Below are 19,962 nucleotides of genomic sequence, written 5' to 3'. Positions count from 1 at the left end.
CTCCCAGGGCGCCTGGGTGGTGGCTCAGTTGGTTAAGCATCCGACTTCTGCTCAGGTCATGATCTCATGGTTCTTGAGTTCGAGCCCCACATCGAGCTCTGTGCTGACAGCTCAGAGCCCGAAGCCTCCTTCGGATTCTGTGTCTCCCCTCTCTCGCTCTGCCCCTCCCCCACTCACATTCTGTCTCTCTCTGTCTCAAAAATAAATAAGTGTTAAAAAAATTTAAAAAAAGAAAGCAGACTCCCACTGGGGTGTTTTTGCTCATTTTTGGGGATGAGTTAAAATAGGAGAACTTAGGAATAGGGTACCTCCCGTATTCACCTAGACAAAAATCATTTTTCTACGTGGGTGAAGGGGAGAAAATTCATGTCTGGTTTACTTTCTGTGACTATACTTAGGGTGAAGTTAGCAGGTAAACTCTACATATTTTAAGAATGCCAAAAGATGAATGTTATTTGTTCAAGACTATTATTTAGACTCCTACAAGTAGTGTGCGCTGGTATAGATTTCTTCACCTTCCCTCAGGAATGTCACAGTCCTAAACAAGGGGAAGAAATCTACCCACTTCCACTGTGCAATCCATTTCCTTTTACATGTGTCTTTTCTTTCTTCCTTAGGAAGTCACACAGGTGACTCGTGGCATGTCCTATACCACCTAGGAAGAAGCAAAACCCACTTTGTGTGTGAGTCACGCAATATGATGGAAACACCTGTTTACCAAATGAATAGCAGAGTTTTATTTAGCAACCTGCACATTTTATTAAGCATCATATTCTTCTCTTTATGTTTCATGCAGGCAAGCTCTGCAGGGTTCTCTCTCTGGCAATGTGACAATCTAATTACCCAAATCACCTTTCTAGCTAAAAATAGCTAAAAAGCTTGAAAATCGAGTCTTCTTCAAAGTGCTGATGAGCTGGAAAGAAATCAAGACATAAACAGGACAAAATCCAAGGGGACATGGAAATGGGGGGAAGTCATAGCCGAGTCAGCTCTCAGCGTGGGGCGTTTGCCAGTCTTGGGGACCCTGAGCTCTAGTTGACACTGCTTCATGGAGCCGAGGGGACAGAGACAGAACATGGGACAGTCAAAGCGGCATATCCTAGAAGACCCCTTCTCACAAAGCTGGGACCCCAGGGACTTTCGTTGTAAGCTTGATCTGGAAATATATGCAGCCCCCCCGCCCGCCACCATAGCACCACAAGGAAAATCACCCAGTTCCTTGGTTTACAGCAGAGGGGGAGACCACGCCTATGTGAGGTTGTAGCCACCAGCTAGACCTTGCACGCATCTGCAGCACAGAGTCACAGGGCCTGGGAAAACAACACTCGAGGTAAAATGTAGCTTGAAGAGATACTCTACCAAGAGTCTCCTAGGCATCCGACAAAGTACATGAAAATCCTCCAGGGAGAGATCTGCTTTAATTCCAGAAGAATAGGAAGTCTTAATTCTCAAAGAACTTTCCATTTTCAAGGAAAACAAGCAGCTCACAGAAAAATATCATAAATGTACAGGGAAACAAGGTAGCATGAGTGAGAGCCGTCAGAAACAACAGACAATAGAAATGGACCTCTGAAGATCTGGGATCCTGGAATTATCAGATATAGAATTAAAATGACCGCGTTTTCTATGTTAAAAAAATAAACAAGCTTTATATATTTTTTAATGTTTTATTTAATCTTAAGAGAGAGAGAGACAGAGCATGAGTGGGTGAGGGGCAGAGCAAGAGAGGCACACAGAAACCAAAGCAGGCTCCAGACTCTGAGCCGTCAGCACAGAACCCAACACAGGGCCTGAACCCGCAAACTGTGAGATCATGACCTGAGCCGAAGTCAGAGGCTTAACCGACTGAGCCACCCAGGCGCCCCAAAAATAAACAAGCTTTAATGGTTTGAAAAAGAATGAAGTTGAGTGTCTAGAAAGAAATGTAATAATTGAAATAAATAGCCAAACGCATGAATCTAACACCATTAGACAGGACCAAAGAGAGAATTGGTGAATAGGAATACAGATCTTACGGACTTACTGAATGTCCCACAGAAAGAGGAAGAGATGGGGCATTTAAGAGCAAAGTTATGAAGCAAAAACTGTAATGTGAGAAAGTCTAACAGGGGTGTAACAAAACATTCAGAAGGGAAGAAAAGGGATAAATAAGACAGAAGAGGTGAAGCAGAGGCACTATTTAAGGACGTAATGGCTAAGATTTTTAAAGAAAAGACACGAATCCTCAGGCAGAGGTCCAACAAATACCCAACATAATGGAACTGCAGAAGAACAATGACAGGGAGGAGATCTTAAAAGGAATCAAAGAGAGGGGACACCTTCAGAGGAGCAACATTAGATCAATAAATCTCGATGGTAACCATCGAAGTCGGACAAAAATGAAATATTTTCAATGTGCCACCAGAAAATAACGATGTGTGCACAGACACACACCTCCAGCCAAAATATATTTCAAAGGTGAAGGCCAAGGAAAGACATTTTTAGGCTGATAAAAACTGAGCTCACCACCAGAAGACACTGGAGAACTTGGGGAAATTTTCAAGGGTATTCTGTAAGTAAGAGGAAGGTTATACTAGATGCAAAAAATAAAGAGCAAAGAGAATGATAATTATAGGGGCACCTGGATGGCTCAGTTGGTTGAGCATCTGACTCTTGATTTCGGCTCAGGTCAGGATCTCACAGTTTGTGGGACTGAACCCCGAATAGGGCTCTATGCCAACAGCAAGGAGACTGCTTGGGATTCTCTCTCCCTTCCTCTCTGACCCTTCCCCACTCATGCTCCCACGTTCTCTCTCTCAAAATAAACAAATAAACAAAAAAGAGAGAAAATGATAATTATATGGGTATTTTTAAAAATTTTTTAATGTTTATTAATTTTTGAGACAGAGAGAGAGAGCAAGCAGGGGAGGGGCAGAGAGAGAGGGAGACACAGAATCCGAAGCAGGCTCCAGGCTCTGAGCTGTCAGCACAGAGCCCGACGTGGAGCTTGAACTCACGAACCACAAGATTATGACCTGAGCCGAAGCTGGACATTTACCTGACTGAGCCACGCAGGCGCCCCTATGGGTAAATGTTTTTAAGAGGTGCATAAAACAATAACAGTAATGTTTTGTTGGTCTAAATATAATGTAAAATTAAAATACATAAAAACATTAGCATGAAATTCGGTGTGTGACAAATGGAGCTTAAGTATTCTGAAAACCTTAAAATCACTGGAAGGATTTAAGAGTATTTATGAACTCTAGGCTTGATTAATTAAATAAGCATTAAAGAAACAGCAAAAGAATAAAAGGACGAAAGATAACTTAGAGGAAAAAATCGTATCAGGAAAAAAAAAGTTAGGGTTCCTGGCTGATTCAGTCAGTAAAGCATGTAGCTCTTGATCTTGGGGTTGTGAGTTCAAGCCCCATGTTGAGTTCAGAGAGTACTTAAAAATAAGGTCTTGAAAAAGAAAAAAAAAAAAGAAGAAATTAGTCCAAAAGGAAGAAAAGGCACAGAAAAGAAATAGAAAAGAGTGAAACTAGGGAGAAAAGTATGGATTAAGATGGTGGCTATAAGTGCAATGACATAAGTCTAAATATATAAGTAATCACCATAAATTAAAAGACAAAGATCATCAGACTGACGTTAAAAAAGAATTTAACCGCATGTTTATTAGGGTGGAGGTTCTTGATATTTTGATTCTAAAACACAAAGAGAAGTACAAAGAGCCAGTAATGCCAAGATACTCTTTAGAAAGGTGAAGGAACTTCTTATAAAGCTCTAATATTTAGGACAGTGTAGCATTGGCTCCGGTGCATAGATGCGTAGGTAAGTCATTGCAATGTAATAGAAACTCACACATCGATGTACTTCAGAGATGATACCATTGACATGTTAGGTCATGGGGACAGAACCGGAATTTCAAAATATAGCATAAGAAAGATTGGTTATCTATAGGAAAAACGACAAACTCATACTGAAAACACCCATAAGTCAAAGAGGATTCAAGTCCTAAATGTGAAATATAAATCTATAAAATGTTCTGAAAACGATACATAAAAATATCTTTATGACTTGAGGAAAGACAAGAATTTATTAAAGAAAAAGCAGAAACCATAACTTCAACTCAACAACAATTTGAAAATTAAATTTTTTTTCAAATCAAAGATTCAGACTAAAAAGACAACCTTTGAGAATATATTTGCTACACATCTAGTCAGTGAATGATTAGTGTTTGGAAAAAATATATATATTATTGAACATTTTTTATATCTTTGGAACAATTCTATACAAGTCCTTTGCCCATTTTTAAATTGGGGTGTTCATGTTACTTTTCTCATTGAGCTGAAGAGTTCCTTATGTATTCTGGATATTAATCCCTTATCAGACATATGGCGTGCAAATATTTGACAGGTTTTTTTTTTTTTTTGGTAGGAAACAAAAACCAAAATGCTTTGAAATATAATACCATTCAACTAAACTCCTACACTCAAACTGAAAGCTTAATGTATGAAAGAAAGAAAAAAGACCAGATACTAAAAAACTGGATTTCCCTGCTTCCATTTACCTCTTTTCTTACAGCAACTTTTACAGATTTTTCTCCCTCATTTTATCGGAACTGATTCACACATGAGCAAAAGTCTCTGTTCCATGACCCTAATTTATCTTCCTGACCTGCTATACTGGAAATGGAGAAACTGATGATAAGAAAAATGATACTATGGTAGGAAGAGCTCCAGTTTATGGAACACATATGATTGGTCTATGCACCAGGTTAGGCACCACATCTATAAGGCACAGGTATTTTGTTATCCCCATTTTACAGGCAAGGAGAATGAGACTCAGAAATGATTAGCCTTGTGCCCAAGGTCACGAGGCTGTAAGCAGAGAAGCCAGAATTCCAAGGCCTGTGTTCTCAAGTACTGAGCAGTACTATCATCCTGGTGCCCAAAGAGAGGAAAATCCTACTGAACATTGGCTGTCCACCCATTAAGAAGGCTTTTCTGTTGGTGTATCTATGGGGAAGGCATGTGCTTTGACCTTGCCCTGCTATTCCACAGCCAATAATAATGACCAACGCTAATGAGACAGGGTGCTGTATCCTTTACATGTATTATCTCATTCAATCTTCTGGACGACCTTGTGAGGGAGCTGCTAGTACTATTTCCTTCCACTGATGAAGAAGCTAAGGTTGGGTTGAGTTAGATCATTAGCCGACAAGTGCAAGGGAGATGTATACCCAAGCTGCCTGATGTCCAAGTCCACGTTGAGAGCCTGGGGACTGAGCCAGTTAAGTGGGGGAGGTGCTGGATCTTTCCAGTGGCTGAAGGCAGCAAAGCAAGAGTAATAAACTCATCCACCTGGCCCTTCTGTAGCTTTGTCTGCAGGTGCAAAGCCGGAAGGAGAACACATACCCAGTCATTAGTATCTAATACTAACGTAGCGAGCACCTAATGTTACATCACCATCATTTCCCCCAGGCTTGGCGTTCTCTGCCAATCCTGGGACAGGCCTCTCCAGGAACAGACGGTGGGATTCTTAGATGCTTCCACTTGAGCTGTGATAGGCACATCAACGTGGAGGCCAGATGCAGACCCTGAGCTGGGCTAATGTATTGCCAAGACACTGAGCTAATTGGCACCAGATGGCCAGCTATTGTTTCAAGAGCTTCTCAGAATGCCTGGCTGTAGCATAAGGTTAGGGTCAGCCGGGGGATGCTTGGGACAACGTCATTGGCTTCCATACCATTTCTCTTACAGTTTCCTGCAAATCCCTGGCATGAGTGTTGGAAAGCACTAGAAAACTGAAGCCCACCAGGAGAGATGCAAGAATGAAAGAGTAGGATCATGGTGATTGCGGTGGAGAATTCTTAGTCGCTCTCTTGAATTCTTAACCTGTTAATGTTATCTTTAAAACTCTTTGTTTCAATATCTTTAATATTAGTTTTTAGCAGCTATGCTGGTTTTTGTACATCTATTTCCCATTCTCTGCCCTCTGCACTCTGAGGTAAGACAGTCCAGATGGAATTGTCATTTTTAAAACCCTGGGAGCCACTGACCAGCTGGATAGCCCTGGGAAAGTCACTTCTGCTCTGTTCACTCCAGTCCGTCACCCCCACCCACCTTCTTCCGCCAAACTATAATATGCAATGACTGGTGCCTTCAAAACACAGATCCTTTGAAGATTATGATGCTGCATTTGAAAAAATATGAAACCTGTTAGGCCTGCCTGCACCTGAAAGTTGTTAATTTCTCCGAGGGTTTTAGAAGTCTAAACTAAAAGCTAGGAATGCACCCAAATCTCTCTTCGCTTTCTCTCTAACCCACAAATCTTCGGTACACAGCAAAGTCCTCCCACAAAATCATTGGAAATGCCATTCTGGCATTGCTGCCAAAGTTCCCCAGTGTCACACAGATCAGAAGTGGGTCAAGTTGTATTTAAAGAATCAGATGTGTGGGACACCTGGGTGGCTCAGTCATTTAAGCGTCTGGCTTCAGCTCAGGTCTTGATCTCACAGTTTGTGAGCTCGAGCCCCATGCCAGGCCCTGTGCTGACAGCTCAGAGCCTGGAGCCTGCTTCAGAATCTGTGTCTCCCTCTCTCTCTGCCCCTCCCCTTCTCATGCCCTGTCTCTCTCTGTCTCTCAATAATAAATAAATGTTTAAAAAAAAAGAAAAATCAGATTGTGATGTTGAGAATCAGTGTATGACAGTTCATATTAAGAGATGAAGTACTCTCACCTCCTTTCATTTACAGACTTAAGGATCTCAGGGCTAAATCTGAAGCATCTCTAACTGTGTCCGTGCAGCTTAACTCTTGCACATTTTTAGGTAAAGGCAGGCCATAAATAACATTATTACACAGGTGAATTGTACAATTTGCACAAGATTTAAGTGATGCAGGTGGGTGGCTTTGTGGAAAAGCACCATGACGCACAGAGGTACCCGGGGAAGGTTCTAATGCAGCATCATTGCTGGGGTCCTCCTTCTCAATCCTGGTACCCCTGGTACCTGCATGTGGACACCCAGACGGTCCCTTTCTTTCTCTGCACTAATGTTACCTTCGGGAATTCTGACAACATTCTCCGTATATTTAAACAGATGTTTTGAAGCCAAACGATCCTAGTTTCCAATTTTATTAATTCAGATCCTTGAGAGTAATTAAGGAGCTCTTTTATAAAAAACATGGTGTGATGTAAATATATGATATCCATTTTAATAGCTGTTGTAGTACTATTTGCTTAAAAGCTAGTTAATCAGATCAAGAGCATTTTAATCGGAATATGAGTGAATCTAAGAAACAAAAGAGATGAAGTAGGGGAAGGGGAGAAAAAGAGAGAGAGAGGCAGGCAAGCCATAAGAGACTCTTAACTACAGAGAACAAACTGAGGGTTGCTGGAGGGAGGGGTGGGGGATGGGCTAGATGGGGGATGGGTAATAAGGAGGGCACGTGTTGGGGTGGGCGCTGGGTGCTGTGTGTAAGTGATGGATCATTAAATTCTACACCTGAAACTAATATTACACTATGTGTTAAGTAGGTAGAATTTAAACAAAAGCTTGAAACAAACAAACAAAAAGACCTAAAAAAATAAACCCCACCCAAACAAACCCTGAATATAAGTGAGAAAGGGGAAACACCTACCCAGATAGAATTATTATGGAAAACGGCAGTTATGGCAAGGAAATGGGTACCTGGTGATTCACATAAGAAAACACTAAGGAAGGGAGCTGGATGTAAGACTTACGACCACAGATGTGTATTATAGAGAGTATGCAGAGTAAATAAAGTGAATTGAGTTAAAACACAGTCGCAAATCTGATGATACAGAGATTTGGAAGATACTGTTTGAAATGAAACCTGGGACGCAAGAGCTTATTCTTGGCAGAGGAAACTGCTGAACAACAGCATGGATTTCTACTATATGTCTAGAAATCCAGACCTGGAAATAGGGTCTCAGTGGAGCATAGAGGTAAGAATTGGAGAAAAGGAATTGCAAAAGCAATATCCCAGGGGCGTATTCTGCAGGCCGCCTGATCAGGTGGAGGAAACAGATAATAAAGTTCTAATGCAAGGGAGCCTGTCTGGCTCAGTTGGTAGTGCATGGAACCCTTGATCTTGGGGGCATGAGTTCAAACCCCACATGTGGGGAGCCTACGTTAAAAAAAAAATTCTTATGCAATAAGTTACAGCTAGTGATCCTTTAGCAGAAACTGCAAAATGCACAAAGCTCTGAAAAGCTCAGCCGGTAGCAAAACTTGACCCAACATGAACCTTTTTGCATTCTTTTGTTGTTGGTGGTGGTCATTTTAGCCGCGTTTAGTTAAACAAAATACACACACATCAGAGAAGAAATTAGGAAAAACAGATAAGAGTAGAAAATGAAAACCATCCAGTTATAAAAAAACTATCAAGGTTTTGGGGTGTCTCCTGCCAGACTTTTAGTTTTTTCTACCTAACTACGTATCTATGTTTCCACCTGCTTACCTGTCTACCATCCATTTATCTTTAAAACCTAAACATGTCAGTCTTGCTGCGTAAATATAACTCTTTTTGTAGCAGGATTCTCGCACAGAGAGTGGTGACACTGAGGCTTTTCTTTCCAGGAAGCAACGTTATGCCTCCCAGCACCGCTCAGTTGGGTTCCTACCCAAAGAACTGAGCCCCGAATGCCACGCAGTGTATTTTTTTCTATATTTTTTACTTCTTTGTCTCCCATATATGGTAACACACAAGCATGCAGTCTCATTCGGTGGTCTCATGTTACAAGGTCGTGAGAGGTGTTGTCAAGTACACAGACAGCAAGGTTGCCTTGAGATGTTCTTTTTTTTTCTTTCCTTAGGGAGGGAACCCTACCACATTTTTACGAAGGCTAAATTATGCTATACGTATTATTCTATAAACTTTCTTTTCCAGTCAGTAGTAGATCACTCACAACTTTTTGTAGAATTAACTGTATGCTTCCTAAAATGCCTACCCTTATAGGAATGTACCTTATTTATTAATCAATCAATCCCAATTTAATAACATTTAATTTTTTTCAGAAAGGTCACTATCAAAAGCAACCCTGGGATAAACATGCTAATAACTAAATCTATGCAAATAATTTAAATTATTTCTTTAGTAGAATCGTCCAAATGTGAATATAAGTCAAAAGATACTTTGATAAATTTGCCAAATAACTTTAAAAAAATTTTATCAATATGTAATCACCCCACCAAGGTATTGGTGCACTGAGTACTTAATATGTTGGTAATAAGTAGTATACCAACATAGTTAAATGCTTATTTTCCCACAATCTCTCAATCCTGAGTAACAAAGTTAAAAAATTTTGCCAATTTTTAGGTAGAAAGAGTGTTTATTTATTTTAATTTGAATATCTTTGATTACTAGCTGTGACGGTTAATTTTTTTGTGTTAACCTGACCAGCCACATGGTGCACAGATTAAACATTATTTCTTGTGTGTCTGTGGGGGTATTTCTGGATGAATTAACATTTGAACTCTTGGATTCAGTAAAACAATTGGCCCTCCCAAGGTGGGCGGGCATCATTCAGTCTATTGAAAGCCTGAACAAAACAAAAGGTAGAGGAAGAAGGAAATTCACGCATTTTTTTTTCCTGCCTCACTGCTTGAGCTGGGACTTCTCTACTCACCATCCTTCTCCAGCTCTCGGACTGGGACTCACCCCCGGCTCTCTGGATCTCAGGCCAAATCTCTGTGATAATTAGACCAGTTCCCGGGATCTCCATCTTGCAGATGCCAGATGGTGGCATTCAACCATTCATGAGCCAATGTGTGTGTGTGTATACAAATACATATTATACATATTTATATACGTACATATTGGTTCTGTTTCTCTGGAGAACCCTAATACACTTTCCCATGAATGAATCAGCCAACTGTATACGTAAGTAAACTTCTTTTGTTGACGCAAAAACACACAGAAAGCAGAGTGTACAACTCATGCGCACAGCTCAGTGAATTATCTCAAAGCGAACACACGCGTGTAAACCAGAACAGAGGTCAAGAAATAGAATTAGCAACACCCCAAATGTTTCCTTTGTGTCCCTTTCTGGTCTTTGTCCTCACCTTCCTCCCCAAAGGAGAGAGTGCAAATTTCTGAGCCAGTGAGCTATTGTCACAAAAATGCCAATAACAAACCATTCCAAAATACATGGCCTCTTTAAGACAGCAGTCACTATTGCCATAGATGTGTGGTTTTGCTAATTTCACTTGGATTCATTTATGTGTCTGGGGATCAGCTGATTGGGACTGGGCTTAGCGGGGCCACTGTCCTAACAGCTAACATAATAGCTAAGTTTTATTTCTTTTAATACTTTATATAGATGAACTCATACAAAAAGTATTCTTTCGTGTCTAACTCATTTGATTCAATATTGTTTTTTGAGGTTTTTCCCACAGTGTGTCTCATAATAACTTGCAAGGGCCAATTGCTCAGTTTTCAAGAGTTCTGAAAGTCAGCTGTCAGACATAACTTATTAAAAGTTAAATTATGGGGCTCCTGGGTGGCTCAGTCAGTTAAATGTCCGACTTTGGCTCAGGTCATGATCTCACAGTTCAAGTGTTTGCGCACTGCGTTGAGCTCTGGGCAGACAGCTCAGAGCCTGGAGCCTGCTTCCGAGTCTATGTCTCCCTCTCCCTCTGCCCCTCCACTGATTGCACTCTGTCTGTCTCTCCTTCAAAAAAATAAAATAAAATAAAAATATTAAAAAAAACCAAATTACATTAAAAACAGGTAATACTCAAAACTCATCGCTTCTTAATTATTCAACTACATTTTACTATTGTCTATGCTCTTGAGGTTATTTATATCAATTGTAACTGCATGTAATAAGTACTGTAGAAAGGAGCAGTACTGTGTATTTCTTCCCAATCTTGTGTTCAATAGTGTCACGTTAGTAGCTTGAAATTGACCACAGTAGGAGTTTTCACATCACAGAAATTAGCAAATGCTATAAGTTAGGGCTTCATTTTAGTGTTGTTGATTGTCTAGACGTAAGGCGGGTGCCTGGGTGGCTTAGTCAGTTAAGCGTCCGACTTTCGCTTAGGTCATGATCTCGCTGTTCGTGGGTTCGAGCCCCGCGTCGGGCTCTGTGCTGACTGCCAGCTCTGAGCCTGGAGCCTTTTTCAGAGTCTGTGACTCCCTCTCTCGCTGACCCTCCCCTGCTCACGCTGTCTCTCTCTCTCTCTCTCTCTCCTAGAAATAAATAAAAAAAAAAAAAAAAAAAAAGAAAGTGATGGAGAAAATGCTGATTAAGAGAGCAGATTAAACATAGAAGCGCCTGGGTGGCTCATTCAGTTAAGGGTCTGACTCTTGATTTCAACTCAGGGCATGACCTTACCATCGTGAGATCAAGCCCCACCTTGGACTCTCCAAGCAGTATGGAGCCTGCTTGAGATTCTCTCTCTCTTTCTCCCTCTGCCCCTCCCACCATACTCGCTCATGCTCTCGTTCTCTCTCTCTCTCAAAAAAAAAAAGAGACAGAAAGAGAGAATAGATTAAACATGAAACTGTGTTGTGTCTATAGCCATTACACTGTGAAAAACACAAAAAAAACTGAGGAACTATTCTTCTAGAATAAAAAACTATTATCCAATTTAGCATAGAGGCTGGTCAGTCATTGACAAGTGAGAGAAGACTTGACAAAAATCTTTATCTCCTTTTGTCTCACTTTTTTAACATAAGCAAAACGATCAATTAACATTCATGTCACAGCTACATTTGTTCATCAGTTACATCCACAGGCTGGCCACAGACACAAGAGTTCAGCAAAAATCAACACAATTGACTGAGAATCAATTGGAAATGCGGAATTTCCAATAAGGAATATTATAGATTTTATTATTTGTAGATTATGTCCTAAACATCTTTTGTATAGTAAAATTAAGAATAAGTATAGATCTGTATAGATCTATATAGATTTTCCCCCCAGAGACAGTTGTTAGTCATTTACCAGTACACCTGTGAATTCATCTACATCACATATTTTGTGTAGAGCCTTAGTTCATTTATTTCCGCTTGCAGTATATTATACTGCATGATTATACTGCTCTGTATTTATCCATGTTACTGTTGATTGATGTTTGGATGATTTCCGGTTTTAGATTGAACAAATAATGCTCTTGGATTAAGTTTCAAGTACATATATGTACTCTTTTCTGTTATATATTATCTTAGTTGCTTATTGCTTGTATAATAAATGAGCACAAATTTAGTGCCTTAAAACAACATAAGTTTATTATTTACAGTTCTGGAGATCAGAAGCCCAAAATGGGCTAAAATCAAGGTTTTGGTAGGAATGCATTGCTTCTTGAGAGTCTAGTAGACAACCTGTCAGCCTTTTGCAGCTTCTAGAGACCGCCCACATTTCCTTGACCTGTGGCCCCTTTCAGCCAGCAATCCAATCCCTGCTTCAATTGTCACAGCTCCTCCTCAGAATCTGAGCCCCCTGCCACCCTTCTGTAAGGACCCATGTATTAGACTGAGCCCACCTGGATAATCCGGGATAATCCCCCCATCTCACGTCCTCAACATAATCACAATTGCTAAGTCCCTGTTGCCATGTAAGGTAACCTAATCACAGGTACCAGAGATGCACATCTTTGGAGAGGGGACATTATTCTGCTTGACACAGACAGGTTCTAAAAGTGAAATTGCTTTGTTGACTAACTAAAATTAAATTTAAAAATAAATAAATAAAAATGGAATTGCCGCCCCATAAAACATGCATATAATCAGGTTTAGAAAATACTGCCACATAGTTTCCCCAAGCGGTCCCGATTTACCACTTGGGGAAGAATATCAGAGTATTTCAGTCATTCTGCATTTTTGCTTGAAGGGTCAGTCCTTTTCACTTGGATCATTTCAGTGGATTAGTATTAGAGCCTCACTGCAATTTTAACTCACATTTTTCTGATGACTAAAGCTGGATTTTCATAGGCTTATTGACTATTTGAATATCCTCTATTGTGAAGTTCTTGGTTGAGTCCACTTTCTGCCCATTTTGATATTGGTTTGATACTGGGTTGTTTGATCTTTTTTCCTTTTGTCATCACCTCAGATACTTTTTACATAAAGTTATAACTAGTTTAAATAATCATTCTTTTTTCTCATTTCTTTTTAATTCAAGTGTAATTAACATATAGTGTTATATTAATTTCAGGTGCACACTATAATGACTCAACACTTCTATACATCACCCAGTGCCCATCATGATATGTGCTCTTAATCCCCTTCACCTATTTCACCCATCTCCCTGCTCACTTTTTCTTTTTAATGTATCAGAATTTTTTTAAAAGTATGTATTCATTTTTTTATCATTATGATAATGATAAAAATCAAGACTTTTATCATTATGATTATTACAAACATTTCCTCCCACTCTGTGTCTTTCCTTTTTTATCCCCTTGATCATGTTATTTGACAAACAGAAGTCATCTGTTTTAATGTGATATACTTTATCTTTTTCTTCATGGATAATGTTTTTTGGGTTCTGTTTAAGAAATTTTTTGCCTACTTTGCCCACTCAGCGTCTTGAAGTTGTTTTCCCACATTATCTTCTAGAAGCCTTACTGTTTTACTTTTCATATTTATACCTATAATCTGTATAGAATTGATTTTTGTGTATGGTGTGGTCTTCCTCCCCCAACTTTGGATATGCAATGACTCAGCCTCATCTATTGAAAAAAGCATTCTTGGGGTACCTGAGTGGCTCAGTCGGTTAAATGTCTGACTTTGGCTCAGGTCATGCTCTTGCAGTTCCTGAGTTCGAGCCCCACATTGGGCTGTCTGCTGTTTGCACAGAGCCCACTTTGGATCCTCTGTCTCCCTCTCTCTCTGCCCCTCCCCTGCTGTCTCTCTCTCTCTCTCTCTTTCTCAAAAATAAATAAACATTAAAAGAAAAATGATAAAAGGCGTTCTCCCCTTTTATCCTTGCATTATTGTATGTGTGTTTATTTTTAACCGAGTACAGGACTTTGAGCATAGAAATTCTGAGGGATAATTTGAGGCTTTGAATGATTTCATCTTTTCCCAGGAAGGATTAGTTTTTATTTTGCAGACAGATCAGGGCAGATTATCCCAATCCAATCAAGGGTGGAGCTGATTGGAAGCAAGACCTTCATTCTTGGGAAAGCAAGTTTATTTCCAGGTTTCCCTTTCTTCCGTGGTAGAGCCCTCTGCAGCCCCTGGTGGTTTATCAGGGACTCTCTCATTTTTTGTGGGTCGTAATATTTGTCTCTCCTGTCCCGTGGAAGAGCTGAAAGCCTTGCTCGGTTTCTCAGCCTTCTAGCTGCTTTTTCTTTTAGCTTCCCAGCCTCCTAGCTTCAACTTCAGAACCAATGAAGGACTCTAGAAGAAAAGTATTGGCTCAAGGTCAGCTCACTCAAAATGACACAGCAGCCCTCCACTCAAAATAGAGGTTTATGGTGGTCAGGTGATAATTGGCACCTAACGGTGAGCCCACTCTGTGGCTATTTCTCCAGTTCCTGAATACTTGGCAACAAGGGACATTATAGTAGGAAATGCTAAGTAGAAATCCCTGGAATTTCCCCTCCTTACCACAATAGTAAGCCAGAAGCGATACTGTACTCCTGGTGGAATGGCTGAGATTAATACCACCATCAAAGTCTTCAAAGGCAACTGATCGCTATCTTATCCCCCTTAACTCACCTATTTGGCTGGTGTGGAAGGCACACGGATCTTGGAGAATGACTGGGGATCATCCTAAACTAAATCAAGTGGTAAGGCTTCCAATGGAGCTGCTGACCCCAGGGTAACCTCACTGCTGGAGCAAATCAGCATAGCTCCTGGCACTTGGTCTACCATTATTGGGCCAATGGTGTGAGGTGGCAGCATTGTCTTGGGGCCACATCGGTGGCCTTGCTCTCAGCCATAATGTAGTCTTGCAGGGATCCCCATCATCTTGACATTCCACAAAACATCACTCTGGCCCACCACACTGATGACAGAATGCTGATAGGCTGAAGGGATCAATCCCAATTAGCAGGATAAATTGGGCTGCTGCTATACAACAGAGGCACACAGGACTCCGTCTGGGAGCCAGGGAGCTTCACGGAATCATTTCCTAGTACTACCTGGCCAATAGTAAAGAATAGTGGAAAAGTACACAGCAACAAAAACAACAAAAAGGCAAGACAACTGGGGACTCAGGCCCTTTAAGAGTGAAGACTTGGGTCACGACACCAGGTAAGGGATCCTGAGCACCTGTGGTGCTAGCAGGGAGGGCAAGAAAGATATAAACTGGGCAGTGGAAGAAGATAGCCCAAGACAGCAAACCCTGTGACCACTTACAGAAATGGATTTGTAGAAGCTTTGTATATTTTTTTTTCTGCGCTTGTTATGTGCCTATGCCTTTTTTTTTTTTTTTTTTTGGCATCTACTAGCCATCTTTTTCTCTTATCTCCTTCCCATTTTAACTTTTTATACAAGCTGTTGGAAGTTAATTTTACCATTTAGTCTTTAGGTAACAGAATGTTCCATGGGACGATGACTAAATTTGAAGATTAATTGATATAGTCAGCGATGGGTACAATAACTTTTGGGGGTCTGTGTTTTCTCTTTAGGGAAAGGTGAGAATTTCTCTTACAAGGAAGGATACCATATCCTCCTATAGAGAAATACTGAGTTGTTTCCATTTTTTTAAATGTTTTATTTATTTTTGAGATAGAGACAGCGTGAGCAGGGGAGGGTCAGAGAGAGAGGGAGACACAGAATCCAAAACAGGCTCCAGGCTCTGAGCTATTCCTCAGCACAGAGCCTGATGCGGGGCCTGAACCCATGAACCGCGAGATCATGACCTGAGCTGAAGTCAGACGCCCAACCGACTGAGCCACCCAGGTGTTCCAAGTTGTTTCCATGTTGTATGAAAGTCACATGTGTGCTAAAGAGCACATGAGGAAGCTGAGTAGCCCAAGGCTTAGGCTGCCGGGTACCCACTTATAGCCTTTCACCTCCACATTCACCCTTCAGTACCTGCTCAACAGTAATGGACACAGCGCTCAAGCTTCCCTGTTTTTACAGTGACAGTGATGTTAAGCTTTGTCAGTAGAGGGCACTGGAAGAAAGCTTTTCTCCTTAGTCCCGGATTCTGGGTTTCACTTTTGTGTGTTTCTGCTGCACTGCCCACTGGGGTGTTCGTGTGGAAACGCCAGTGGTGTTCTGCCCCAGCCACACACCCAGAGCATGAGCTCCTTGGAGACTTTGCTGTTCTGATTGGGTCCCAGGGGCCATCTTTGTGGCCCTCCTGACATAGACACTGCACAGCAGGCCTGGAGACTGCTGGGGGGCCTCAATTTCCCCTGCGTGCTCACCTCCAGCCTTGGCTCACTCGCACCCAGAGACCTGTTTCCTGCTTCCCTGGGCACTGTGGGCTGGCTCTGGCCCAGCAGCCCAGCTGACTTCTCGGCCGCCCTGGGGCTGCAACCACACCTTCTGCAAAGAGGAGGCTCCCTTCCAAGTCTGCCCCACTGAGGGGACTCTCCCTCAGCCCCTGGGGCACCCTCTTCCGTTTCCTTTACATCATTGTAGTTACTTGCCCGGAATAGTTTAATGATCCTTTATAATAAACTCCCTGATTTTAAATTACTAGGTGGTTTCTGTGTTGGTGACTAGACCCACACTGACCTGCAGAGTGATAATGAAGGGAAGCCCCCAAAGATTAATAGGCAGGTGGCCTATGCATCAATCAGTTCAAACCAGAACAGGAAGCCAGAACGCTGTGGAAGGGATGTGGCGAGAATGGATAGATTTCCTGGCCACACAGGAAATTTAACTAAAAGGCTGTGGAGGACACGGGAAAAAAATCTACCCATACATAGAGTCATAAGAATAATACAATTTATTTGATCAGGTGGAAAGCATTTTTGTGGGGCTTTGAGAAAAGTGAGAACTGGCCACAGGTACCTCAAAGCCTAAGAGAAAAAGAAAATCATGCAATTGTTTAACTGAGAATTAACAAATTAATTATACAGGAGAGGAGGGGCATCTGGGTGACTCGGCTGGTTGAATGTCCAACTCTTGATCACCACCTGGGTCATGAGCTCACTGTTTGTGAGATCAAGCCCTCCATCGGGCTCTGTGCTGACAGTGCAGAGCCTGCTTGGGATTCTCTCTCCATTTCTCTCTGCCCCTCCTCTGCTGGCTCTCTCTTTCTCTCTCTCAAAATAAGTAAATAAACCTAAAAACCTTATAAAGGAGAGGAAATACAATTGTAATATGCTACCTGGATGTGGAGTTAACAATATTTATGAAGTAATAAATACAATGATTTGATCAATATTATGATAAACCTGTGGTTGAAAGGGAAGGGAAGGTAGCAACGGTAGTGATAAAGCGATATAAGAAGCTAAATCTACGGTCTAATAGAAAAAATAAATCATACCTTTAATTGAACAAAGAAATTTCGGTCTAAGCATAAGAAAATAGAACCATAAAGTTAAGCATCAGAGAAAGCAAGTAGGAGGGGACGCTGATCCAAGGCAGAGACTACCTCGAATCCTTTTCTGTATAATTCAGCACTACTTAACATTTTAACTACGTGCGCATCTTACACAAACTTAATTCAGAGGAGATATTGATTGTGGAGGAAAGATGAGAAAGGTCTTGGGTCAGGAGACAGTAAAGAGGAGGCACTCTTACAGGTCTGAAAGGTCCCCCAGTAGTATTCTGACAATGCATTTGTAATTGATCTTGGGAGAAAAGGGGACGGTGCCTGAAGGATAAACACCCATAAGCAGAGAGCATGGCACTGAGCCAACAGTTCTAAAGACCGCAGGCAAACAATAGACACACGGCTGGTGCCAGGCGCAGAGGGAAAAGAATAGTCCAGACACATGAGAATAACAGCAGGAAGCAGAAGGTCACGGCGAGAGAGCGTTCATTAAGGAAAAAAATAATAGCTGAGGCAAACCCAAGGGGCCTTCAAAGCTTGTTTCATTTTGTTTAATAACTTAGGCATTGTAAGGTCAATTCTTCAATGAGAGCTGCCACTCAGGAGGACATAGGCAGGGGCGCCTGGGGGGCTCAGTCGGTTAAGCTTCCGACTTGGGCTCAGGTCATGATCTCATGGTTCGTGAGTTCTAGCCCCGCGTCAAGCTCTGTGCTGACAGCTCAGAGCCTGGAGTCTGCTTCAGATTCTGTGTCTCCCTCTCTCTGCCCCTTCCTTGCTCATGCTCTGTCTCTCTCTCTCTCAAAAATAAAAACTTTTAAAAAATTAAAAAAAGAAAAAGAGGACATACGCAGAGAGATCACAAAAAAAAAAAACGTGAAATGGTGAAAACAACACAGAAAGGTTAAGTTTATGTGTCTGAAACTTTAATGTGCAGATCCCCTGAGATCCTGTTAAAATGCAGATTTGTATGCAGAAAGTCTGGGATGGAGTTGGAGATTCTGAATTTCTGACACGTTCCCCAGTGGTGCTCCTCTCTAATATCAAGAGTCTGAGCCACTCCAAGTCANAGTTTATGTGTCTGAAACTTTAATGTGCAGATCCCCTGAGATCCTGTTAAAATGCAGATTTGTATGCAGAAAGTCTGGGATGGAGTTGGAGATTCTAAAATTATGACAAGTTCCCCAGTGATAATCAAATATAATATCAAGAGTCTGAACCAATCAAAATAACAAATAAAAAAAAAAAAAAAAAAAAAAAAAAACCAGAAAAACAAAAAAACACAAGCATGATACATTGATTGGGAAGGTCCAGAGTCTGGGAAACACACATGTCATACAGGCTGGTTCCCTCTAAGTGCTGCTGGAAAGCTCACCCTGGATGCCCCAGGCTCTCAAGATCCCAGCATTGTCAGAGGAGGAGACACCTGAGAGAAAGCTGAGAAACTCCATCAAGAGTCTTTACGAACTTCTTCCCATCCGGGAAGGAGAGGTCTGGAGAAACTGCACAGATGAGAAAACCACCATCACCCGCGGTGTTGTCAATGGTGATGGCCGCACGGGTCGGCAAGAACCAGTTACTTAGATTTTCTTTCCCTTCGATGGCATTGCTAGACAGGTGGGTCTGGAAAGGGCACCAGGAGTTTGACGATTTCTCATGACATGAGTATGGACTGTGCAAAGAGATATGGATTATATGCTATTTCTAATTAAGTGGAGAAGTCACTGGTTTAATAACCATACCCAAGCGTATTGATTAATTGACTGATGTCAACTTCAAGGGAGGTTTTAAAGGAGCTGTGGGCAGCTCTTTCAAGTTCACCGGCATTATTTGCGATCAGTGTGAAACGGGATAGAAGAAGTTGTACAACAGGACTCTCCTGCAAAGTCACAGAAAGACCAACCTAAACAGACTTCAGCACAAAAGGAATGTATTGGCTCATTCATTTTTTCAGGGTTTTTTTTTTTATTATTATGGTGAGATGCACGTTATGTAAAATGTACTATCTTAACCATTTCTAAGTGTATACCTTCCATGATAATCCATACATTCATAACGTTGTGCAGCCAGCACATCAACTATCTCCAGAACTCTTTTCATCTTGTAAAATTAAAACTCTATGCTCATGAAATACTAACTCCCCATTCCTTCCTCTCCCCTGAGACCCTGGAAACTACCACTCTCCATTCTATCTTTATGATTTTGACTACTCTAAAGATCTTACATGAGTGGAATCACACAGTATTTGTTTTTGTTTTTATTTTGTGACTGGCTTATTTCCCTCAGCATAATGTCCTTGAGGTTCATCCATGTTTTCTTTTTTAAGTTTATTTATTTATTTTGAGAGAGAACAGGGAAAGACAGAGAGCACACAAGCAGGGGAGGGGCAGAGAGAGAGAGAGAGAGAGAGAGAGAGAGAGAGAGAGAGAATCCCAAGCAGGCTCCACACTGTCAGTACAGAGTCCAATGCGGGGCTTGAAATCACAAAGTCGTGAGATCGTGACCTGTGCCAAAACCAAGAGTCAGATGCTTAACCTCCTGAGCCACTCAAGCG

Source organism: Hyaena hyaena, unplaced genomic scaffold, assembly GCF_003009895.1.
Source record: "Hyaena hyaena isolate Hyena2069 unplaced genomic scaffold, ASM300989v1 scaffold_193, whole genome shotgun sequence".
NCBI lineage: Eukaryota > Metazoa > Chordata > Mammalia > Carnivora > Hyaenidae > Hyaena > Hyaena hyaena.
The sequence above is the reverse complement of the archived record's forward strand: the minus strand, read 5'-3'. Positions refer to the sequence as shown.